The sequence below is a fragment of the Palaemon carinicauda genome, chromosome 1 (genome assembly GCF_036898095.1).
Source record: "Palaemon carinicauda isolate YSFRI2023 chromosome 1, ASM3689809v2, whole genome shotgun sequence".
Lineage (NCBI taxonomy): Eukaryota > Metazoa > Arthropoda > Malacostraca > Decapoda > Palaemonidae > Palaemon > Palaemon carinicauda.
Window position 1 is genome coordinate 181,330,931 of NC_090725.1, and position 27,500 is coordinate 181,358,430.

Genomic DNA, 27,500 nt, shown 5'->3' on the forward strand with positions numbered 1-27,500 from the left:
AAGTTGCTGCCGCTGCTTCTTTTTTCGCTCGAAGAGCATCCTGTAGGGAGTCATGATGTCATCGATCTTGTTGCAGAATTGCATAGACCGAACCATATCCTCGTCCCACTCTTGCGACATTTCTTTCACCTCTTTCACATGGTTGCAGAGCTTTGCAAGCCGTTCTAATATTAAGCCCGTTTCTTCGACATTTTCTTGGGTCTCTTCCTGCGTTTCACTGTCTTCTTCACTGGCCGATTTCGGCAGGTCTTCTAGGTCTGCGTCAGTTAGCGGCTGGGAATGGCAGTCCAACAACTCGTCGACGTCTTCAGTCGTCATGTCGCCAAACCCGTCACCTCCAATTATCGCAGCCAACTGCACAGATTTGCGTATTGCAGAGTGTTGAATTTCAGACGGTGTAAATCCCTCGTCGTCGTAAACAATCTGGGGCCACAACTTCTTCCAGCTCGCATTAACGGTTGCAGGTTTCATTTCTTGCAGTGCCTTCTGAATGTTCTGCAGGCACGTGGCTATTGTGTACTTCCGCCAGTATGCCTTCAAATTGAAATTTTCATCTTCATCTTCTTGGGCAGCATCCACACACGCAACGAGGTCCGCCAAGGTATTCTTCGTGTAGAGGGCCTTGAACGCCCTGAAAACCCCCTGGTCCATCGGTTGAATTAATGATGTTGTGTTGGGTGGCAGGAACTCAACCTGAATGCCCTCATGCGACAGGTCAGTTGCGTGTCCACCAGCGTTATCCATAAGGAGAAGGATCTTGAATGGCAAGCCCTTCTCTACGAAAAATTTGCTGACTTGTTGGATAAAACACTGGTGGAACCATTTGGAGGTCAGCATCTTCGTAATCCATGCTTTTTTATTATGCATCCAGTACACGGGAAGGAGATTCTTATTTTTATTTTTCAAAGTGCGAGGATTTTTCGACTTATAAACAAGCCCCGGCTTTAGCAAAAATCCAGCAGCATTGCCACACATCACGAGGGTTACGCGATCTTTGAACGCTTTAAAGCCAGAGGCTTTGGCTTCTTCTTTGAACAGGAAAGTTCGCGACGGCATTCTCTTCCAAAACAAGCCGGTCTCATCCATATTAAACACTTCTTGGGGCTTGTATCCACCTTCAGCGATAATGTTCTTGAAAGTCTCGTTCGCGTAAGTTTCAGCATCGGCAGTCAGCGGAAGCAGCCTCGCCATGCAGGGAAACGCTTTTCAGGCTGAAGCGTTTCTGAAACTTCGCGAACAATCCTTTGCTGGCGGAAAAACGTTGTTTCTGAGGCTGGGAATCAGTGGATGTCCCTGGTTGAGGTTCACTACATCATCTTCTTCTTCAGCATGGTCGCCATCGTCGTATTGAGGTTCCTTTGCCGCAAAATTCTCATACAAGCTCAAATCCTTGGTTCGGATGGTGTTCGTATCCAAGGCTAAGTTCTTCTTCCGGCAGTCGGCAATCCACACTGCTAAAGCACCTTCCATGCGTACGATCGTTTTATTACGCGTGGTAACGACTCGCTTCGCTGATCTGCTAAAGGTGATGGCAGCCGTCTTTCTAATGTTCGCCTCGTCCTTCTTGATGTAGCGAACGGTGGATTCGTTCACTCCAAAATGGCGGGCTGCGGCCGCGTAACTTCTGCCTTCTTTTAACATATCGAGAAGCGTCACCTTCTCAGCAATCGTCATAATCTTTCGGTGGCGTTTAGGCTCACTACCAGCCTTAGTAGAAGCAGAACGCTTGGGAGCCATTGTACAGTAGGGTTTAACAGAAAGTTCAACAAAAAGTTCAACTTAAAACAGTCACGCACAGCACAGATTAAAGTTCACAATAACGTAGCAGCATCTACACGGCGAGAGAGCGGCAAACAAAGTGGCCGCGAAAAGATGCTGCGGGTTGGAGAAGCGGTCAAAACACCAATCACAGGCTAGATTACAAAACTTGGGTTCTGATTCGTCATCTATCAGCGCTTGAACCAATCACAATCCGTCTTATATGCTACGTAGTAGTTACCAATTTAAAGTACAAGGTACCCTACATATACAGTACAGCTTTACGTACGCTATTTTACACTTGTTTTGTTGTAGGACATGTCTCTCTCTCTCTCTCTCTCTCTCTCTCTCTCTCTCTCTCTCTCTCTCTCTCATCACTGTTTTTGTTTCTTGTCCTATTGTGTGTTTTATTGGATATCTCTCTCTCTCTCTCTCTCTCTCTCTCTCTCTCTCTCTCTCTCTCTCTCTCTCTCATCACTGTTTTTGTTTCATTTCTCGTTCTATGTGTGTCAATCTCTCTCTCTCTCTCTCTCTCTCTCTCTCTCTCTCTCTCTCTCTCTCTCTCTCTCTCTCATCACTGTTTTTGTTTCTTGTCCTATTGTGTGTTTTATTGGATATCTCTCTCTCTCTCTCTCTCTCTCTCTCTCTCTCTCTCTCTCTCTCTCTCATCACTGTTTTTGTTTCATTTCTCGTTCTATGTATGTCAATCTCTCTCTCTCTCTCTCTCTCTCTCTCTCTCTCTCTCTCTCTCTCTCTCTCTCTCTCTCTCTCTCTCGTACGCTTATTCGAGATGTGATTTTTGCAACAAAGAATATTATTGGATGCAGTACTACGTACGTATACATACAAAAGATTCATGGAAAAGATGCACATCCATTACATTTGTAGTACAGTAGTAGCCATCAGCAGCCTTACACCATTCTAATACGGTATGACTGCATCTGATTTGCGTTTCATGTTCGATTTAATTTTACTACGTACTGTATACTGAATTATCGTATGATCACATTCTCTTTTCGTGTTTTATTTCTTTCTGTACTGAATTATATGTCATATGTAATGCAATGAACCATCAGTAAGAGCAGATATTACTAATTACAGTATTAATGGAATTACAGGTATAGTAACGAAATATCATATTTGGGGTCTTCATATATCGCGGTATTTTCGAAATTTCCGGAAAATCCGCGATATGTTTATATATATGGGTTATGAAAAAAATCCGCGAAGTTGTGAATCCGCGATGGTCGAACCGCGAAGTAGCAAGGGCTCACTGTATATGCAGTATATACAATGTACATATACAAATATATTTTTGCTAAAGGCGATTGTGTTTCCTACAAGAATCTTCGTATTTTCTCAGCTTGTTTAGATTGTCTGGCGCAAGTCTTTGGTTAAAGAAACTACGATTGTTCTTTTTCTTGATTTATCACTATGGCACTGTTTCGACAAAACTGTCTTAAACATCAGATTATTGATTAACATAAGTTTAAAATTCCTTTTCTATATAAGGTTCTACAAAAATTTTGATTAATTATCTTGAAATTATGTTTTATAGAAATTTGAAAATAAAATCAAATTAAAAGGAATAGGCGAAAATGTTTGAAATTTCAGAAACCCTTCCATTATAAAGAAGTAATATATATATATATATATAATATATATATATATATATATATATATATATATATATATATATATATATATATATATATATGTATATATATATATATATGTATATATATATATATGTATATATATATATATATATATATATATATATATATATATATATATATATATATATATACACGTACATACATACATACATACATACATACATACATACACGTGCGGTTGGACCTGCATTACTACAGAGATTTTCCGTATTGCTCTCTGCTTGAAGGGATTGTTAAATTAGAATCCTTTTGAATGTTCATTGTTGGCCTTTGGAAGATGATGCTCACAGCTTCAGTTGTTATGACCTTGCCTTTGTTGCTCTCCCTGTGAACAATTTGGGTTCTGCCAATTAAATTTTTCAGGGAGGGTTTCCGCTCGTGGATATCACTATGGTGTTCGTTTATCGTCCCCTTCGCTGTGTTGTGGTAGTGTGTCCAGTGTAATCTTTATATATGAGATTTACACATCTCCTCCAGGGATGAAAACTTATAGACATTTGTGCAAGCTTAATTTTAGTCCTCCGGGGCGGTGGTGGTCCTCAATACATGTTGAGCTTGTAATATATTTAAAGTTTTACCTTTTCGAAAGGAAAGGGATTTCGGGGCAACACCCAAATCTTAATGCTGCCTATTAAACTTTTCCACATTTTCTCACTAAAATAGCTATCATCATCATCATCATCATCATCATCATCATCATCATCATCATCATCATCATCATCATCATCATTATTATTATTATTATTATTATTATTATTATTATTATTATTATTATTATTAACCAAGCTAAAACCCTTGTTGGGTAGGCAAGATGAAACAATTCCAAAGGCTCCAACATGAAAAGCAGCCCAGTGCGGAAAGGAAATATAGAAATTGTGAATAAACTATTTATGTAAACTAATAGGAAAATAAAGAATATAAAATGCTTAAAGATCTGTTAAATGTTAAAAGAGATCAGTTATATATAAACCATGAGCTAGACTTATGTCAACCTGTTCAACAAAAAAAGTACTCGCAACAAGTTTGAACTCCTAAAGTTCCGCCGACTCAAGGGCCAGGTTGCAATAAAACTTATAGAATACTGTATATTATTGAGCCTTATGATGGAGAAGGCAAGACTGTTAAAATGAACTTCACGTCTAGTAGTAAGTACAGGATGGTATAGTCTTGGAAGATCTGAATGCAAAGAATAGTCACAATTATGTTAGTTCTTATGCACTATGCGCACAGAACTAACTGAACGACGATGGCATTAATTAGTATCCAGATCAGGAATAAGGAATTTATTAGAACTCAAGGTTTTTCCCAACAAAATAAGATAGAGCAGCTGAAGACAAGCGAAGAAAAAGTATTCAAAACATGGTAGAATGAAAGAATTAAACGTATCCTCAGGAAAGATTGATATAATTTTAAAAGACTTTCTCAATAAGTCTTAATAATTTTTGTGCAATTGAATAATGAACATTCCAGATTTGATACTCAATAGTAAATTTGCTATCAAGAAAACAAACAGAATTTTAAATGAGTTGTATATAGTTAAAGAAACATTGTAATGGAAAGGTGGATGTTGAGGAGCCACTGTCCTCGACCTACGTACAATATACTTCGAATTTTGTTAGAGTTCAGCTTCATCCCTCAAAATTATATTAGCTAGATCTCTGATAAGGAAATGAGCAACCATAGGGCTACATAGAGGTGATGGAACCGATACTAGGGAGTAGCCTCATTTGCATATGCAACACGCTTGTTTTCCAGGCCACATTACATATTATGCACGCGTATATAGTAGGGAAAGGAATGGGTCGAGGAACTGCCTTGAGAAACATCAGGTAGTACATTCCTATAGTCACCATGGCACCCATCAACAACCATTGTGCAAGGTTTTACTTACAAATTCAACAATGATGCTAAGAAAAGACCCACCCATTCCCATCTTTTTAAGTAGGAAAACAATTGCCCAAAGATTAACATGGCCATAGGCAACACTAAAACCAAATCCAATCCTAACAATTTCCTAACCCCAATATTATTTTCTTTGCAGGTAGATGTGCAACATGAATACGGTGTTAGGTTAGATGAGCGTATAATTCTTGAACAAAATTTGATCATCTGTTCTGCAACCGTGAGTACAAACATTGTCATGAACAGTATAAATGTATATATATATATATATATATATATATATATATATATATATTTAATTAATCATCAGCCGTTACTAGTCCGTTGCAGTACAAAGGCCTCAGACATTACCTTCCACCTGCGTCTGTTTATGGTCTTTCTAGGCCAGTCCATACCCGCAAACTTTCTTAGTTCATTAATCCTTCGACTTCTCTTCCTACCCCTGCTTCTTCTATCGTTAGGGACCCATTCTGTTATTCTTAATGTCTATCTATTATCTGTCATTCTTATGTTAATGTCCTGCTCATGTCTATTTCTTTTTCTTACATGATGATACAATATCCTATATTTAAGTTTGTTCTAGTATCATTGTTCTTTTCCTGTCTCTAACTAATCAAGATGTTCTTAGTTCAAGTAAATTGATTAACTCGGACTGAAAAAAAAACTCATTTGAAGAAAGTCATTTATCCTGTGCTCAATTATGTCAAATACTTTAGAAAATATAGACTATTTTACAGTCTAACCTCTATCTATCTAACCCTCGTTTCCGGTTACTTTGACTGTATTTTAAGTGACATTACATGCCCAGTTTTTTTCGTGGAGATACGGCAAGAAGTTAAATGATCTAAACGATTGACAGGAGGAAGTGACCTGCTTCATCCAGGTGAATGGCAAACTAAGAATACCTCAACCAGAAGGCTCGAGCGACATGATCCCCATCAGTGACCGGACTTTTTATATGTAGACCTAGGGAAACAGCCTTGAAGGTTTATATTCAGGTTTCGTAAAATTCCCACCTCGAATCGGTACTTATGTTTACTTACATTGTGCCATATCTTTTATTGAATGTTACTATGGGCCTCAATGTACAAGTCTGCAGTTTACAATAGCTTCTCCCAAAGATTTAAGTGTTTCTCTGTCAAGAACATCCTTATTTAATCATCATTTGCACTATAGAATTGTTATTGAAGCAATATATTTTTTAAATCACTTACTGTGTCTCCGTATTCATCCATCTCCAATTAACGTTAAAACAACTTCCTATTGGAGCCAAATTGTTGAGCAGTTTCGCCTTTATGAAGTCTACAACTTCGAACTTACTTTGGAATTCTTTTGCTGTGATTTCAAAATCTTCTGCTTCTTCTGGTGTCAGTTATTATTATTATTGTTATTAGGTAAGCTAAAACCGTTATTGAAAAAGCAGGAAACTATAAGCCCAAAAGCTGTAAATAGAAAAAATAACCCAGTTAGGAAAAGAAATAAGGCAATACATAAGCTATATGAAAGTAATAAATAAAGAATATAGAATGATTGAAGATCAGTAGCAACGTTAAAATAGATATGTGATATATAAACTGCAGACACATCTGTCAGCCTGTTCAACATAAAAACATTCATTGCAAATTTGAATTTCTGAAGTTCCACTGTTTCAACGACCAGATTAGGAAGATCATTTCATGATCTGGTCTCGGCTGGATTGAAACTTTTAGAATACTGTGTAGTATTGAGCTTTATGATGGAGAATTCAAGACTGGTAGAACTAACTGCATACCGTACAACATACAGGTTGGTACAATCAGGGAAGATCTGAATGCAAAAGATAGTTAGAATTATGAAAAATCTTATGCAACATGCACAAAGAACTAACTGTATGATGATGCCAGAAATCAGTATCAATATTAGGAATAAGTTATTTGATGGACTGTTAGCTTTTGTCCAACAAATTAAGATGAGAGACAGTAGCTGAAGACCAGACAGGAAAACAATACTCGAAATAATGTAGAATGAAAGAATTGAAATATTTCTTCAGCATAGATTGATCACCGAAAATCTTAAAAGGCTTTCTCAATAAGCCAACTTTTTGTGTAATGTGTTTCTCAAAAGTATATTTGCAATCACGAATCACTCCTAAAATTTTAAATGACTTGTATACAGTTAAAGAAACATTTCAATGCAGAGATCGGGATGTTGAGGCGCCACTGTTATCATCCTACTGACAATCATACTTTGAGTGTTATTAGGGTTCAACTTCATGTCACATAATTTGCACCATGCACCAATTTTAGCTAGATCTCTAGTAAGGGATTCAACAACCCCAGATCTACATGTAGGAGATGGAATGTAGGCAAAGAGAGTAGCATCATCTGCATATGCACCAAACGTTTTTTTCTAGGCCAAACACATATCATGTGTATATATTATGAAAAGTAATGGGACGAATACTCTACCCTGAAGAACACCAGATATCACATTCCTATACACACTGTCTTTGCAACCTATTACTCAAAAAATCAACAATGATACTAAGAAAAGACCCGCCTTTTTCCAACAATTTTGGTTTGAAAACAAAGGCCTTATGATTAACACGGTCAAAAGCAGCACTAAAATCAAAACCAATCATAAAAACTTCCTGACCACAATCAAGGGATTTCTGTGCAGCATTGGAAAGTGTAAGGAGGGTATCACATGCTCCAAGGCCTTTACGAAAACCAAATTGCATACTAGGTAACAGATAATTTTCTGCAGCATACCTATTTACGTGCTTTGCCAAAAGACATTTAAAAAGAACTAGATAATATGGGAGTCATAGAAATTGGGTGGTAATCAGCAGGGCTAGAACTACCACAAACACATTTACCTAATAGATTAACATTACCAGTTCAACAAATGCCAAAAGAACCTTTTCTTGCTAACTTGCGGAAAATAAGACACCTTAGGAGCTAAGAAATATCAGGCAGAATACTTATTAGTGAATCGTTCACATAATACTCTGTATATTGATAGTGCGAATAGTTTGTATTATCTCAATATCGTCAAGAGGAACAGAATCTATATTAGATTATTGGGTTACCAACGAAATAGACTTGTAGGGATTTGTAACAAATTAAATATTGTGATTTCCTTACACGTGTGTCTGTACCTTTACGGTTCAGGTTTTCCTGCTCAAGGATCTTATGAATTAGTCCAGGATTTATACGTTTCCCATTGGATGTTGAAATGCGAAGAACACATTAGTGAACTGGATTGAGTCATGTATGTTCAAGAATCATTCAATGATTTTAATGAAGCGAATTTAGTCTTATTTTGGAATAACAAACATGGATGTGATGAAAAAAAAAAAACAAAGCAAGTGAGGCAATTGCTTTTACAGAGCATTAGAATACGAAATTGCAAGTTAAGAAATTACACACAATCTCCAAAAACTTTAAAGCAAAATGTTTAGTTAGATATCTTGGCTCTTTCGTGTATATATATATATATATATATATATATATATATATATATATATATATATATATATATATATGTATGTATGTATGTATGTATATATATATATGGATAATTACACATTTTTTTCCATGAATACATTCCTCAATATATCTATATGTATGACTTGAAGATGTGACTGTTATTGGCAAGATATCTTGATAAAATTTTTGTTATACTAGTTTGATGGTTGCGATGTCAGTTCATAGTAGTAATCAACCGATCAAGGAATTGGGGCATGTATGTAGTAAAGAACAAACAGTCATCGGTTGCCAAATTTCGTCAGTAGCGTTTTTTTCACGAGTATAACTATGCAATTAGCATAAATAGACAAATAATCTGCATATTCTCATTTGATATTATTCAGCAACGATAGTAATTCAAAACCTGAAAAAAATCCTTAATCATGACCTAAACTTATCACTCTCAAAAAGAAATCGGTTGGCCAGTGGAACAGCAAATTGTTTCAATCTGCTCTGTAGTTTGTAAGTATCCTGGCTCCCTGCTAATAAATTAGAATGAAAATTTGACCAACCATTAGGAAACTACCATGAACTTAACCCCCTGGATGTAAGGGGTACTACAATCGTATTCTAAGCAGGAAGCCTGTCTTTTTTTCCTTCTCTTATAGTGTTTTTTTTTTTTTAATAGATTTCACTTCTCATAGAGGCGTAGTGCCGTCAGTGTAAACACTACAGAAGAGTCTTTGCAGCATCCCTTCTGTCCTTAGCTGGTCTCACTTTCAAATCTTCCACTACACCTCTATCCCCACTTCCTTTCTTCCATTTTGCTATTTAAAGGCCGTTCATTAATGGCAGAAGCAGGGGACAGTGACATTGCCCTATCAGGCTGGACAATGCCCTAGATGCTGACCATATTACCTATGATCAGCGCCCAAGCCCCTTCTCTACCCAAGCTAGGACTAAGGAGGGTCAGGCAATGGCTGCTGATGACTCAGCAGATAGACCTACGGGCTCCACCAAACCCCCCATCCATAGTAGCTCACAAGGATGGTGAGGTTGCAGTGACCAAAGGAACTAACGAGTTTGAGTGGGACTCGAACCCCAGTCTGGCAATTACCTGCCAAGGACGCTACCACCCGGCCATTCAGTCTCTTTTAACTTTTATCTCGGTGCAGCTGAGAAGTTTTCTCCCAAGTTGGTGGCCTTTGGTGCTGAATGGCCTCTCGGGCCCCAGCTCTAGATCAAAGGGTACAAATTCATAAATCAAAATAGATTTCACTCTTCTTCTTCCAACGTGTTTTCTTGCCCCATTAAATCTATTTTCTTGGTTTTGTAGAGAAAATTTTCATGTGTTCTGCTTTTTATAAGAAAAAGGCATTTTTTCATTTATTCATAATTGAATAAAACATTGAATTTGAATAGATCAGATAACGGTTATGAAAATTAACTTTCTTTTTCATTAAAATCCAAAGATTAGAAGAAAGCTACAGCGTTCATGATTAAAATATACCATTAAAGGAAGGAAGTAAGAGAGGGTCCGGCAACTTTGAATTGCCATATAACTGTAAGGGCTGGAATTATTGGCGTTGCAGTTGTAATCCTCATGGGAGGGATTATCATAATTCCTAAGACTGCCAACCAAATGTTCGTGTAGATTTTATATGGAACCATCCAGGATTAAATGGCTTTTCCAGTATTCCTGCCAGGAATCCTGGCACGTCCTTTTCCACGTCTAACACAATCAACATTTTCCTCTGCAGCAAATAAAATAAAAGAACCCTCTTAACTCATCTACCTTGTACTTCCATCTCCCCCATTCCTCAGTCCTCAGTCCCAGTCACCCCTCCTTCCCCGCTTGCCCTCCTCCCCGTTGTGGTCCTTCCCTGCCCCTCTCCTTGTCATCCCAAAACGCGGACAGCTCCATTAGTGAAAATCTCACATTACACGCCACGAGGAGGCGGTGGAGTAGGCGGAGATGGCAGAGGAGGGTGGAGGAAGAGATGCTCCATCAAGGAAGGATATTTCTTAACAGATTTCTCCAACTCGCATTGCATAGATTTATCCCTTTCTCTCCACTCCAAACGTAACTGAAACCAGGCCACCACCAGAAATCAGAAGGCCGAAACAACTTTACTTCTTCGTGGAGTTGTGAATTTAAATCACCCGGTCGCTCTTTTTTTTAACTGCTGATGGGGAAGGGGGCGGGGAGGTGAATTATGTGCTTGCATTTCTCGAGTTTCGAAAAGGGATAGTTTTGAAGATCAATTGAGAAGTAATGTCATGGAACATCTTTTATGTAAGGCGGATAAGATTTTTCAATAATAATTATGCAATTATTGCAATGGGATCTCTGTGCGTAGTAGGTAATATTATAGAGAAATCATAGTACATGCCAGCCAGGTCGAGAAAAGGAATGCAATTCTAATAAATTTTATTTTTCAAAGGCAATTATAAAGAACCGTTGTGACTTTGAGAATTTCAGCATTCACTTATTGATGATCGCCACCATCACCTATAATTTTATATGAAATTAAGACCCAGCTTAATTATTATTATTTTTATTACCATTACTTGCTAAGTTACAACCCTAGTTGGAACAGCAGGATACTGCAAGTCTAGGGGCTCCAACAGGGAAAGTATCCCGGCCAGTGAGGAAAGGAAACAAGGAAAAATAAAATATAATTAACAGTAACAACATTAGAATGAATATTTCCTAACTATAAAAAGGGTAACAAAACGATAGGAAGAGAAATAAGATAGAAAACACTCAAGCAAGAGCACTCTAACCCAAGACAGTTGAAGACTACGGTACAGAGGCTATGGCACTAAACAAGACTAGAAAACAATGATTTGATTTTGGAGTATCCTTCTCTTATAAGAGCTGCTTACCATAGCTAAAGAGTCTCTTCTACCCTCACCGAGAGGAAAGCGGCCACTGAACAATTACATTGTAGTGGTTAATCGCTTGGGTGAAGAACAGTTGTTTGGTAATATCTCAGCATTGTCAGGTGTATGAGGACAGAGGAGAATGTGTAAAGAATATGTCAGAGTATTCGGTGTATGTGCAGGCAAATGGAAAATGAACCGTAACCAGAGAGAAGGATCCAATGTAATAGTCTGGCCAGTCATAGGACCCTATAATTCTTTAGCGGTAGTATCTTAAGCAATTGGTTAAGTGACACTGTCGTGTGCCTTATCAGTATCATAACGTTAAGGTAGACACTGCAAAATTCTAAGCCACTATTTCTGTCTGCCATGAAAACAAAAATAGCTGAGAAAAGCAATACTCATCATTATGAAGATTGATTGATTGATTGATTTGAAGTTCTCTGGCATCCTGACATCGAAGGTCATTGACGCCGTATGAAAATTGAAGCAGTGAGATACGGGAATGTGATAAATAACAGAAACCAAAATTACAATCGAGCATTCATTTCTTAAGTATAAATTATAATGGAAGAATAAAAAGAGATACCGTTTGACCTCTATTGCTTGTAAAGAAAAAGGAAAGAGGTGAAAATAGATCTTTCATCTGTTCTCGTTGCTACCCGAACGTAAAGTACATCGCAAGTGAAATATCCATTTCCCCGGGAGTCTTCGCTTGACCTTACTCGCGTTGTTGAATTCCGTCGCCAGTTCTCCTGATTACCGTCGTGTTTTAACACCACCTGGTGGTCATACATCTCCTAACCTTATGCATCCATTATCAATACCAATGAAGTAGTCAAACCCTCACATCTAACTTTTTTCGTATTTAATTTTTAGTGGGAAATGGCAAGAACTTGGAAGGAGTGTTCAGGATTTCATCTTTTATAGATATGTATTATTTTTTACGATTAAGCCTTTTCTACCAATAGCAGTGGTTCTCGCAAAAAGAAAAACAAATCAGTCACTGCCATATTCAGGCTTTAACTTTTGAATTCTGGAAGAACCCCCATGCAAAAATTTCCTTAACCAAAACACTACATACACCTGGAAAAAGGTTTACTCAACTGCTTCAACAACTTGATGAATCCCTTTACACACATTACACACGCTCATGGCTCCTGTAGTTTAAGGATCTGCATTTCCAGTATCTTTTGCACAGCGTTCATCCTTGCCTCCTACTTCCTAACGCCAACGAATTATACTCTACCTATCTATTGTCGTTTTTTTTCATTGATCCAATCATCACAAAACACGTTGATCTATTCTCCCCTATAGTAACCATTTTAACACGTCTGAGTGTCTCCACATGATACGCTTATAATTGTTCTGACAGCACACACACTTAGCATGAATAGCTTGAAGGTTGTGTCTTTTCAACATCCAGACTTTACTTCCAAAAAGTAGAGCTGACTTAGAAATCCGTTCATACATTCTCACTTTGGCATTTACAGACACTTTAATTTTCTAGCAAATCTTTTGTTACCGATCCTGTTATATTTCTTGCTTCTATTATATGTCTCGTATCTTCTCTTTCTCCCGTTAGCCATTAGAAATACTTCCAGGTACCTAACATTCATCACTCCATCCTTTAGATTTTGTCTTTACCCTCATAACATCAATCTTGCTCACATTTACTCACAACCTTTTCCTCTTGCAGACACTGTCCATCATTATCACCAATTTCAGCAGCTTCTCTTCACCATCCTCAGTCATTGTTATATTCTCTCTGAACATCAACAAATCCACTTTTTGCAACACATTCTATTACATACTGCATCGCAACTTTGCTCTTCTTTTAAATCTGTGGATATTTTATTTGGATAATTTGAAGTAGAATCCGATTCGACTGGCAATTGAGCACCATTATTGAGTCATGAGGTGTGGTGTACCTATGATACACCTGTTTAGAGTTTCCATAGTCTGTGGATGACTGGAATGAAAGTGACGCCGGTAGATACAAATCAGTAAATCATTCGTTGACTTCATTAAACGACTTTCTGTGGAATATTTTCTCATGCTCATGTTTTAGATATTTTATAATGGTCTAATTGTTATGTGATTTAAGCACTTGGTACATTTCGCTTTGTTGTGCTTTTCCCTGTCTACAAATGCAAAGTAGAATTCGTAATATCTTCATTTTTTCCCTACAAAATATTGTCTCTAATTTGAGCGGTAAAATAATAGTGCCCCGGTTTAGGGAACATCTAACTAGCCTGACAGCGACAGGTTTACTGCTAATTATTTCAAAGCAGTAGCCTAGCAGGCTTTTTAATTGCTTATATCCTTCCTACCATTATTTCTTATTTCTGCACATGGACTCTTCATAGAACCTTTTATTTTGCTAATTTAGCCCGCGTTTCAAAATAAGCATACGTCGTTGATATATATATAATATATATATATATATATATATATATATATATATATTTATATATATATATATATATATATATATATATATATATATATTTATATATATAAATATATATATATATATATATATATATATATATATATATTTATATATATATATATATATATATTTATATATATATAATATATTTATATAATATATATATATATATATATATATATATACAATATATATATATATATATATATATATATATATATATACAATATATATATATATAATATATATATACAATATATATATATATATACAATATATATATATATACATATATATATGTATATATATATACACACACACGCATACACACACACATATATGTATATATATATATATATATATATATATATATATATATATGTATATATACACACACACACACACACACACACATATATATATATATATATATATATATATATATATATATATATATATATATATATATATATATATATATATATATATATTAATTACATTCGCAAAAAACATTGTGGGAGAGAAAATCTTAGTCAATAGTAAAGGAGGATGGGCGTAGTCAAGAGGAAGGAGAAAAATACCAGTAAGAAATATGTGAGGAAAGGTGAGCGAGAACTGAGGAAAGTGTAAGTTTTAAAGGATAAACAAGTTAATATTAGGGGAAAATATTCTCATAGAGGATGCTGTTCGGACTGATTGGGTTTCTGAAATTAGTTAAGTATTTCTGTTATAAGTCTTAGGTTCTCAATCATTATTGTCCCTTGCTCCTGTGTGTTATGTTTGTTTCATTCTATTTATTCATATGACAAATCCAAATTTTTAATTTTCCATCCTAATCTTGTTCATCTCTGAACAAATAATATAGTTACTTCTATGCAAATTGCCTGCCCAATAAAAAGAATACACACTAATAAAGTGAAAGTTGAATAACTTTTTCTGTATCATTTTTTATTTTGAAGTAACCCACTGAAATATGAATGTCATCAGTAATATTCATGGAATTTATTAAGCAAAGACTTACAAGAATATATTGAAAAAATGCTAATAGCTTCCAATTTCTAATATACCCAGAAGACCCACATCAGTTTATCGTCAAAGTTTTCCGGTAAGATCTGTTTCCGTTTTTAGAATATTGTTGTCGGTGAGAGCATTGTTATAACGCCAAGTCGTTTATTATGCTTGTAAAATATCACCCAATGCTGTTTTTACTATCTTGGCCATTATTGAACGTTTGTTCATAAGTTAACAAGCAATGCAAATTCGTCAAACACATGATATTTAACACTATAAGAAGTGCGGGGTCTATTTTATTTTTGACATTGGCACCTTGACCGTATTTTTCTTTTAATTTCATGTGTATGTGTTCCATATTAATTGAAGTACGCAGAAATTCAGTATGCAATGTTAGTAGATTAAAAGTTCTCATAATCGTATAGTTTAGCCTCTTGCAGCAATGTCGGAAGAAGACTTAGCTAATTACAAAAGCGTTTTACCGCTCCACTCAGGACCACATTTATGCAGCAGGTGCAAAAATTAGTTTTTATTGGTGGTCCCTCTCTCATTTAATATGAAAAGAGTACACCCACTCTTAGGGTAGACCCGCGTTTCCGCGAATAACTATATACAGTATATTATGCAAAGAATATCATTTTTAAACTTTAGTTCAGGAAAACGTTTTACCTGTTATTTAAGGGAAATGTGTGTTTTTTGAAATTATGGAAATGAACGTTTTAGGGTGAGTTACCCGGTTATTTTCACGATGCGGGGACTGTGTTTTCAAGGTCGGGGGAATTAAAAGGTTAACGTTGTCACGATGAGGAAGTTTGGGAACTTTCGGCTTGAGAATGTGGGAACTTAACGTTATCGGGATTAGGGAATTAACGTTTTCGGTGATGGAAATTAAAAACCTTTTTAAGTTAAGGTATATTCTACTTTGTGACAATGATCTTCGCAAATGTTAATGGAAGGGTTAGAGGGTAAAGGAAATCATAAATCCTATAAGTCAAATATAATAAACACATTAATAAGAATATAACGATCTAACAGGAAAACTTAGACAAACCTAATTAGTGCAAGCCTGTGTAATTTTTTTTTTCAAAATGTTTTTTGTTCACTAAACTTTACATTGCATGATTTTTTTTTTATGTAACCCAATTAACATAAGTTAGCAAAGAAATAAATCTTATTTATAGGAAAATAATATGAGTAGCGGTAGACTAAATGTAACATTTTAATTCCAATTGCTATATTAGGTGTATAATAAGATAAAAGTGAAAAGACTCGCAAATTATAGTATAAGAAGAACACAGTTTTCCCAATAATAAAAGGCTACTTAAATTCCCAGCTATGTATATGTTAACAATACGCCCACGACAAGTTTGCATAATGCTAAAATTGGAGAAGGCAAAAGAAAACGGCACATTTCATCTAGTGACTCCCTTCAGTCACAGAGGAGTTCGCCGGTCTCGTTTCGGCTCCTTTTATTCTATTTGGCATTGCTGCAAATTGTATTCCCGGCATTGCGGCCACTTCTGTATTGTTACCTTGCTGTTGATATTTTCGCGAACAAGCCTCAACTGACTCAATATTCTCATTCGCCTCTAAATGGTATTCCCTCCCCAGGCTTTTTTTTTATGATGATAATAATTGTTGTTTTCTCTTACATGTAGTGGCTACAATGAACACCATGTCGCAATCACTGTAAAAAAAAAATCCCATAAATGCAATCAGATATATGAGATCAAATATAAAATAGATAGGTAATTAGAATAGATAAAAAAGAAAATGATCTCGTTTCATTATAGACTAGAAATTGTCATGCGTAGAAAATGTTTATAAGAACGTTCGTCGGCAACACGTCAATCAATCTTCTTTAAAGGACATCTTTTACTTCTATGATATTTTTCGTCCAGTCAAATTAACTGATATTTCCCCCAAGCACACCACCAATTCCAGCAGAAACGAAACCTGTTGGGATTTGTTTAGTAGGATGTCATTCAGGATATGCGATAAGTCGCACAAAATCTTTTTGGTGGAACAATATTTTTTTTCGGGTTTGAACTTTAGGATTTTAGGAGTAGACGACCTAGTTGCAGAAAGGCATAGCAACACTTCTAATGAAGCTATCTAGACATTTTTGGTGTTCTAACATGTTTTTTTATTATTTTTTTTTTTTGGCAACCCTTAACCAACGTTGTATGTGCTTAACAAGTATTTGATTCAAAGGTTGGGATATTTGAGCTGCATGTATGACATCACTATAGGTAATAATATTCATAACCATATGTAGGTTTTCCCATAATGTCGGTCTTAGTCCTATATCAGTAATCAACCATGGTCATAATGGCATAGTTAAAGTAATTCTTCAAAGTAAATCCGGTATTGTAGTGAAATCGGGTGATGTTTTTCACTGAGAATGTAAGAAGACATTTTGTCATATGAGTTAAATAGAATGGCTCAAGCGGAAAAGTTGAAATAAGCGATAGATATAACGTAAACACATCTGGTTTTACTATTGATACCTTCCAGATATATCCCGAATAGCGCGTTAAATCCACCAGTTATTGCTCAACTATTTTTTATTCTGTCTCTTATGTTTAGGAAAGCTCTTAGCGCTGCACTGAATTCATATCGAGATATGACGAAAATAATGATTCCCGATATCTGTTGATAGATCTGCTAAGGGTATTAATGTATCCGTTATCTAGCATAAATCTTCTTGTTGATAGGATATTTTATCAATAGTTGCCCAAAGGGAAATGGGATTCTTCGTGACTCATCTTCATCATACCATTGAGGTATTACAAAACTCCTTTTTGTGATTAGTTTGAGATTCCTCCTTCACCTAAATTATGGGGGCGATATTTGATAGTCATTTAAAAATTTATGCAACGGGTAAAGAAGCTAATGACAAAATGTTATTTGTAAAGTCAAAAAGACCTCACGCTATTTTATGGAGAACTCTTTACATTCACTAGTTATTGGCACTTTGGCAGTTGTGTTAAAACGTAACCAAAATATAACTGCGAACAATGAAGAACTTTAGCTCTCACTTTCCCAAATGTAGTTTCTCATCTATCGTGAAATTTCATTAAAAGTCTGTGTTGGCCATGACTCCCTTTACAAAGAAATCTGACAACGTTCCAGGTGCTATTTTGGCTCCAGCCGCTTGTGATTAGGCAAGCAAACTTTCCATTTTCTAAAATTGTGTGATCAAGCTAGGAAATAAACAAGGGTCAAAGGAAACCAATAACGAAAGGAATTAAGTCTGTTATTGATATTTACAGATTTTGCGAAAAGGTAAAAAAAAAACCCTTTTAGTAATCAAATGATTGACTCTTGAGACACACTGTCGAGTGTAGGTATAATAATAATAATAATAATAATAATAATAATAATAATAATAATAATAATAATAATAATAATAATAATAATAATTAATAATATTATTATTATTATTATTATTATTTTTATTATTATTATTATTATTATTATTATTAACTTTTACCTTATGTGAAAGAACAAAGGAACTCTTTCAACCGAGCCAGAGGGAAAGGTGAACTCATTACTTGAGGGAGTTTGTTCATGTTCCAGCCCAGCCAGTGACCCAGGGGTATAATATTCGTTTCGAATCACTAATGATAATAATAATAATAATAATAATAATAATAATAATAATAATAATAATAATAATAATAATAATAATAATAATAATAATAATAATAATATGATTATTGTTATTATTATCATTATTATTATTATTATTATTATTATTATTAGCTAAGCTACTACCCTAGTTGGAAAAGCAAGATGCTATGAGCCCAAGGGCTCCAAGAGGGAAAAATAGTCCAGTGAGGAAAGGAAATAAGGAAATAAATAAACGATATGAAAGATAATGAAAAATTAAAATAAATTATCTTGAAGACAGTAACAACATCAAAACATATTTCATAGATAAACTATAAAGAGACTTATGTCAGCCTGTTCAACATAAAATCATTTGCTGCAAGTTTGAACTTATGAAGTTTTTAAGGTACGTTTTGCATGCAGCGATTGTTGCGATCATCGCTCAGCGATCATCGCTGAGCACTTATTACATTTATTCCTATGGGGCTGTTTTGCAACGAGCGACTATTTGGAGCCAGCGATGATCGCTCACGACTGTAGCCGTAATCGCTTGCTGCAAAACAGCCCCATAGGAATAAATGTAATAAGTGCTCAGCGATGATCGCTGGGCGATGATCGCAACAATCGCTGCAAGCAAAACGTACCTTTGCCGATTCAATTACCCGATTAGGAAGATCACTCCTTAACCTGGTCACAGCTGGAATAAGACTTCTAGGATACTGAGCCTCATGATGGAGAAGCCCTGGCTATTAGAATTAACTGCATGCCTAGTATTACGATTAAGATGGAACTGTCCGGGAAGATCTGAATGTAATGGATGGGCAGAATTATGAAAAATCTTATGCAACATGCATAACGAACTTATTGAACGACGTACCAGAGATTAATATCTAGATCAGGAATAAGAAATTTGATAGACCGTAAGTTCCTGTCCAACAAATTAAGATGAGAATCAGCAGCTGAAGACCAGACAGGAGAACAATACTCGAAACAAGATAGAATGAAAGAATTAGAACGCTTCTTCAGAATAGATTGATCACCGGAAATCTTAAAAGACTTTCTCCATAAGCCAATTTTGTGTGCAATTGAAGAAGACACATACCTAATGTGTTTCTTAAAAGTAAAGTTGCTGTCGAGAATCACACCTAGAATTTTAGAAGACTCATACTGAGTTAAAGAAACATTATTACTGCTGAGATCCGGATGTTGAGGACCCACTGTCCTTGACCTAATACTTTGAGTTTTGTTAGGAATAAACTTTCATGCCCCATAATTTACACTATGCACCAATTTTAGCTAGATCTCTATTAAAGGATTCGCCAACCCCAGACCTGTGAGTAACCTCACTTAAGATTTGCTCACAGCCTGATTCAGAGGCAAAGTCATAAGCTCTTAAGCCATGGCTATCTGTAGGAGAAACAGAGCTTAACCACTCCCTATGGTGAGCAATGAAATCCCCGAAAAAGAAAAAAGAGGCCTTTTTATCATCTTGTATCTGAGCAATAATGGTAAGAAGACCATCGAACATAGAATCATCCATGTCTGGATTCCGGTAGATTGAACACAAATACAAGTTGTGATGCCTACCACAAACTTTTATTACCTGAATCGCATGACATCCACATTCATTGCAGGACTTTTGAGAAGCAGGGTACTCGGTCCTAATATATACCGCCATTCCCTTGGCTCTAGGGATGGCATCACGCTTCAAAATTATTGGCTTCTTGAAACCAGTTAATAGGAGCTCAGACGAGTGTTTCATATTAGAAACCTAAGTTTCTGAGTACAAAAAAATAACACAGTCTGGACGCAACTGTAAGATCTTGAATATTTGCATGAAGACTACGAATATTGCAATACAGTAGATGACATTGATGAAATCTAGGAAGAAATAGCCCCGGATTTTGCTCAATGTCTCACGACAGCATAAGAATTAATGGTAATAAAAAAAATTCATCATACTTAAAAACTGAATTAACAAGAATGGTAACAAAAAGAATATGTACAGAAATATAAATAAAGTGATTGATCAAACCCATAGACTATAGAAAAAAAAGTTGGAAAAACTGGTCAATATGGAGGAGCCTATACACCTTGCATGGCTAAACACCCTCTAGGAAAGCCAATTCAACTGAAGGGATGACGGTAAGGAAGGTTTTGTAAAGAAAAAGAAGCAAATAAGGAAAAGACAACCTCTGGATAAGCTACCAGGCATCCATGACACTTCTGTTTAGACTGCCCATCACATCATTAAAAAAAAACAAGAGGAAGAAAAAATATTAATATAGGATAGTATGCCGGAGTGTTACCCTCAAGCAAGAGAACTCTAACCCAAGATAGTGGAAGACCATGGCGCAGAGGCTGTGGCACTACCTAAGACTAGAGAGCAATAGTTTAATTTTGGAGTGTCCTTCTCATAGAAGAGCTTCTTATCTTAGCTAAAGAGTCTCTTCTACCATTATCAAGAGGAAAGTAGACACTGAACAATTACAGTACAGTAATTAGCCCTTTGAGCGAAGAAAAATTATTTGGTAAGCTCAGTGTTGTCAGGTATGTAAGGAAAGACGAGAATGTGTAGAGAATAGGCCTGACTATTCGGTGTATGTGCAGGGAAGGAAAAGATGAGCCGTAACCAAAGAGAGGGATCCAATGCATCACTGTCTGGCCAGTCAAAGGAACCAATAACTCTCTAGTTGTAGTCGTATGTAAGATACTAAGAATAATTAAAGCTAAGGCACTTTATTTCAAGATTCTCTATGTCCTCTGGACAGAAACTAAATAGTATACTTGTAGAAGAAAATAAACTCACTGGAAAAAATAAAGTCGGTATCATTAAGCCTCATATTATTTTCACCCTTCTTTAGAATTTAACCTTGGACGATTTCGAACATCGGTCTTAAAATTTGCAACACGAAAGGATTGCGATAGGGACTGCTAATAGACGTCCACATCTGTAACTTTAGCCAAACACAAACTCAGCTTACTTCTATCTTAGTATTCTAATTTCACTGTGGTCACAATTTACTACCTGAATTACATTTATGTTCACATTCTGAAATCTTACCTTCATTTAAAATTCCTGTAGTTTGTACTTATGACTCTCACTTACGCATTAAGTCAAATGACCCCTTTCTCATCTGAAAAGGCCAGGACTGAACCATTTAAAAGACCCCTTTCTTATCTTGAAATGCCCGGATTGAGCCGTTCCTAGGCATGATTTTTGTTCCAATTGTATATAATTGCACAAAAAAGAGCAATGTTTCTTTAAAGGTTCAAAAAAAAAAAAAAAGTGCATCTGGCCTCTTAAAAGTGGTCTTGAATGCTAACGCTAAATCATTTTCTTTTCTTGAGTTTTATGTATTAACTCACCTGCATGTACTAATAAATTAATCATTGGATAAGTTTCCCACTTGTACACTAAAGTGTAATTGATTGTGATTTGGGTGGAATTGTGGACCGCCCACTCCTTTAACGCCAATAATGTGCTACCCAAAAAATGGTTATTCTCTATTACTTTACTGATATCTATGGAAAAAACCATCATCACACCTTCTGTACACAAAACTGTAATCAAACTCAAGCAAGCTCTCTAAATTGGCCTTTAAAAACTGGTGGATGACTTTCCTCTTATGAAAGGACAAATGCATTTCGCAGTTGTTTTTCCTTTTTTATCTTCTTTGCCAATTTTTGGTAGGTTATATCATGTATAAATGTATTGTTTACAGTTGTTTTAATTAGGGTTTACAATTAATACCTATTTTGTTCAATTTGTTTGATTGTTCTTATGTTTTTAATAAATGATTTTGAAGAAATAGCATATGATGCTTTACAGAAAAGAAAAGTGAGTCAATGAGAATTGGATTGTGTAATGTAATCTTCATTTCATAGTGAAAATATTCGTAAGATTCCCCTGCACTGTCTCTCTCTGTCTCTCTCACTGCACAATATAGAATTCAACGGTAATAAAGTAGTGTACAGCTGGGAGTTGACACGAATTAAATTATATTTTATTTCAAAAGATTTCATACGTATCAATAATCCATTATATCAGTTAAAATCATCACTGTCCTTTAAACGTATGACCACAACAGTAATCTCATATTAATATATTTTATTACAATGAAATAAACTACTAGGCAATAAAGTTTTATTAAGCAAAGGACTCATTTGTTTTGTATAAACACTGGGAGTTTGGAGAACTCACATTTGTGCTTCCTGCTCATGCAATCAGATGACTAATGTGAAGATGCAGGCATAGCATATGACAGTAGGCTATACTTTATAAGATATTAAATGTGTGTGTTTTTTTTAAAGTAGAAATATGGAATAGAAATATTGTTTTCCTAGATTTTGAAAACAGGCTGTACTCATATTGCTCCTATTGTTTATGTTATCTTATCTATTTACTATTCCCGGCTTATATATAAAAATCTACTGAACTGCTAACAATGAATTTGCATTTATCTATAACTTTTTCATTGATGAATAACTGTAAAGCGAGAAGTAGTTGTTATTCCTTATTGAGTTTAGTGCTATTGTATGGCTTACGTTTATCAACACAGGTATTTTCCTCAAAGTTTTCTGGTTAATCTTGTGATTGTATAAGGAAGTAACTGGAAGGGTGGCAGTGCGTGGGTTTCGTTTTGGCTTAAAAGCCAAGAGAATGTGGATAACTTAAAACCTCAAGTTCCCACCAGAAATGATTCGCATAGTAATGCTTAGTCTACCTATGTGAAATGAGAGGTGGTCCAACGGGAGCGACCTGTTCTCAGATTCATTAAAAATTTTCCTTCATTATATCGTCCCAGCCAACTATAAACTGTCCCTCTGTTTATTTGAATTTGATGAACAATATCTTTCAGGGAAACTTCGGATCGATGGAGCTCAGTTATGGGCGTTTCTGATTGATGCTGGTGAAAGCAACATTGTTTGAACATTCTCGCTTGTCAACTGGTTCTGTCACACAATTAGTCGTCTGACCTTTCATTTTTCATTGGCCTCACATCAGCTGATTTTGAAGGCTCCTTACAAATGCTTCCTATGATCCCCGTTCCCCCTTTTATATAAAAGGGGACTTTAAACCATTAAACAATAGTTTTGCACAGACAACATTTGCTTGGCCAATTCTAGTAATTTTGTTTCTCTGCCATAGGCAGAGATGGTAAGTTACACTCACAAATGGCGTTTGTAGAATGTTGGCTATGTTTATATAAAGATAATTGATCACCGAAAGTCTTGAAAAACTTTCCCGATAAGCCAATTTTGGTTTGCAGTTGAAGAAGAAAATGACCAATTGTGTTTCTCAAAAGTACATTTGCAATCAAGAAACATCTAAAATATTAAAGAAGTTGTATAGATCGAAAGAAACATTATCAATGCAGAGCTATGGATGTTGAGGAGCAACTGTCCTCATACTTTGAGTTTTATTAGGGTTCAGCTTCGTGACCCATAATTTGCACGATGCAACCCAAGATTCACATTTAGGATAGGAATTGATGCAAAGGGAGTAGCATCATGACAAACCATATGTCATGTGTATATGGTATGGAAAATAATGGACCAAGAATACTACCCATCAACAAGAAGTCCTTGCCATCTATTACTTAAAAATTCAATAATGATGTTATGTAAAGACCCACCTACTCCTGACTATTTGTATTTGAAAACAAGGGTCTTATGATTAACTTTGTTAAAAGCGGCACTAAAATCCAGGCTAATCATACGAATTTCCTGACCACAAGGGGTCGTATTTTTCTTTTATTTTTAGGTATGACAGCTTTTAATTTTAATGATGATTATATTTCTTTAATTTGTTATAAGATTTAGATTTTTTCCCATTCAAAAGTGTGTATAATAAATTTGTCCAGTTTTGACTCGTTAAAAACGAAGTTTCAAAATGTATCGAAAGCAATTTTCTTAAGAATTGAATATGATTTTTTTTTTTTTTTTCGTACAATCTGGACTTACATTACAGTATATCATAGAACTGATCTTGCGAACCATATTTCACCCGCTCTTTTAAGAATTTGATTTTTTTTCTCTTTATTAAGAATATTTTCATGACGAACATGAGAGTTACCAAGTAAGGACTTTTGAACTAAAATCTCTTAACTGATGTTGCAATTGATTTGAGCATGTTTGTAGTATCGGTAACAACGCATGCCAGTGAAGTGAACTGACACGAGTGTACTCCCATAGTTTATCTGTACTTCATCATATCGATTTTTATTTTATTTTTATTTTTTTTACGTTATTCATCTCCTTTGAGTCCTAGTTTCTTTTCCTATTCTGCACCCCTTTTCCTATCGGTACTCCTGTTTACAATTGTAACCTTTTGATTTTGATTGCGGGACATTTTTGTATTAATAACACTAATAAACCATCGTCTTCTGTCTTCAGTATGTGTAGGGCCTAGTACACGCTTACTCTAAATTCCAAAATGAAAAATAGAAAATAAAAATGTAATTTATGAGGTAGCCACAAAGTAATGACAGCTCTTCTGTAGAATCCCATATTTCGTAAGAAATCGATGACCCAGATTTTGTTCATTAGGAGACTGGGACACTTTGAACATGACTTCCATCTTCTTAGCAAAGAAAGTTTCCCTTTATTTACGAACAGGCAAATGAAAGGTCAGATGCTCTCATTATCTGATTCGTCGATATTTTTTTTTCGTATACATTTATTTGTTACACACACTCTCTCTCTCTCTCTCTCTCTCTCTCTCTCTCTCTCTCTCTCTCTCTCTCTCTCTCTCTCTCTCTCTCGTATTTTGGCTTTATGCTTAAATGTAATCTGATCTATAATTTCATTGTGAGTGAAAATACATGTTTGTTAATCATATGTGTTTTCTTAGATTTCTAGCACCTTGATATACACATTAGTCAAATACGACTATGATGTTCTTATGCTGTAATATTTGGTGTAAACAGTTCTCTGTACCTAGATATTACTGTAAATTTCATCTTTGTTGTTCAAGGAGATATGAAATTTTTAAGAAGATAATTGATTTGGGTGAGTTGTAAAGGAACATCTACATGACGAGTGGGTGTGGCTTACCGCCTATCCACTTGCAACTATAGTTGCGTCGTTAAAAGTTTAAACGTCAGTTCTAGTTTCGCCAAATTCATATCTTATTAAAGATCAAAGATTTGTAGTTGTATGGAGTAAATGCTGTTGGTGGTAATATGGGAAAAGAGGTAAGGAACAGAGTAGTTTAATTAAGAAATGTAGTAAAATCAGTTTAAAAGATTGGGAGCACATAAGTGTCAGAGGGAGATTTTGTTGGATTGCATTAAAGGATTGTTGAATCAACTCTCTTCTGTGTAGGTGAAATACTGTACGGGTGATGACTGCTAATGAAAGAAGAGAATGAAAACTATAAGTTAACCGTACACCATATTTATGGTGTAAGAAAATATGAAAGGATGAAAATATGGAGAAACCCGAAAGGAGCGGTAAAGGGTTAAGTGAGAGTGGAAAATGGCGATGTTTGAAATGGTAAAGTCATGTGGAAAGAATAGAGAACGAGGAGTAGGTGAAATGAGTATGAAATTTAGAAATGAATGGTGTGGAAAGAGGTGGGGGAAAGATAAGGTATGATTCTCCAGCAGGTGACAGAAGGTGAGCAAAATAAAGTCTGATGGTTCAGTGTGTCTATGGGGGTATCCAGGAACCTTCTCTGTAAACGTAGAAGGTGGTTAGCATTGTTGAAGTTTTGCGCACAGCCGTTTATACACCTTTCAGGCGTTAACCATCAATGTAGCTATGATCTATTTTACAAGGGAAATGCCTCAAGGCACTAGAAGAGTTGGAAAACCCAGGCCTACATGGCTCAGGACTATAAAGCGCGAAGTAGGAGATGATGAATGGAGAAGTATATAATTAAAAGCTCAAGACAGAGACAACTGGCGAAATATAACTGAGGCCCTTTGCGTCAATAGGCGTCGAAGATGATGATATATATATATATATATATATATATATATATATATATACATATATATATATATATATATATATATATATATATATATATGTATATATATATATATATATATATATATATGTATATATATATATATATATATATATATATATATATATATATATATATATATATATATGTATATATATATGTATATATATATATATATATATATATATATATATATATATATATATATACTGTATATATATATGTGTGTGTGTGTGTGTATTGTTACGGCTAGCGAATTACGTAAATTCCTGAGCTCCAAAACTCATCTGTTTTATTTTACAGAAGTCTGATACTAGAAATACACCGAGCTCTAAGAAAATTACGCAACTTCCAGACGGTAATATATGTGAACACTGAAAATCTAAAGGTCCATTTACTTTACCCTCAAAAGAAAACTGGGTGATTACTTTACGTGAACTATTCTAAAACCAATCTCTTACTTCGGTTCTTAATCAGGGGATAAGAGCAAAGCACTGAAAAAAAAAATATTGGTGATCCAAATAATACACACTTCACAAAAATAGATATATTCTACAAAAAATAACAGCAATTCAAAAGAATTAACACCAAAAATTAATCACATGAAATTTAAATCTGAACTAGACCTGAGACTTATAACATAACACTTCAGAAAATGATACAAACACTTGTTTTAATAGAAAATTCATTTATAGAAATACTTAATTTTGACAATTAATGAAAAGAGTTGACACTTTAACACTCTAATGAATAAACAAAAATGAAAT

General features: G+C 35.2%; 1 protein-coding gene and 1 long non-coding RNA gene across 2 annotated transcripts in view; both read left to right on the plus strand.

Annotated features, from left to right (window-relative positions):
* The window catches only part of LOC137643794 (uncharacterized), a 9,146-nt gene extending 2,632 nt beyond the window's left edge, over positions 1-6,514 (plus strand). Inside the window, exons 2-3 of the long non-coding RNA XR_011045066.1 lie at positions 5,479-5,559; positions 6,199-6,514. This is a non-coding gene — a long non-coding RNA (uncharacterized lncRNA). The remainder of the gene's footprint in view (positions 1-5,478; positions 5,560-6,198) is intronic.
* Positions 1-27,500, plus strand: part of LOC137643799 (uncharacterized) — a 455,858-nt gene that overhangs the window by 153,817 nt on the left and 274,541 nt on the right. The window lies entirely within an intron of this gene.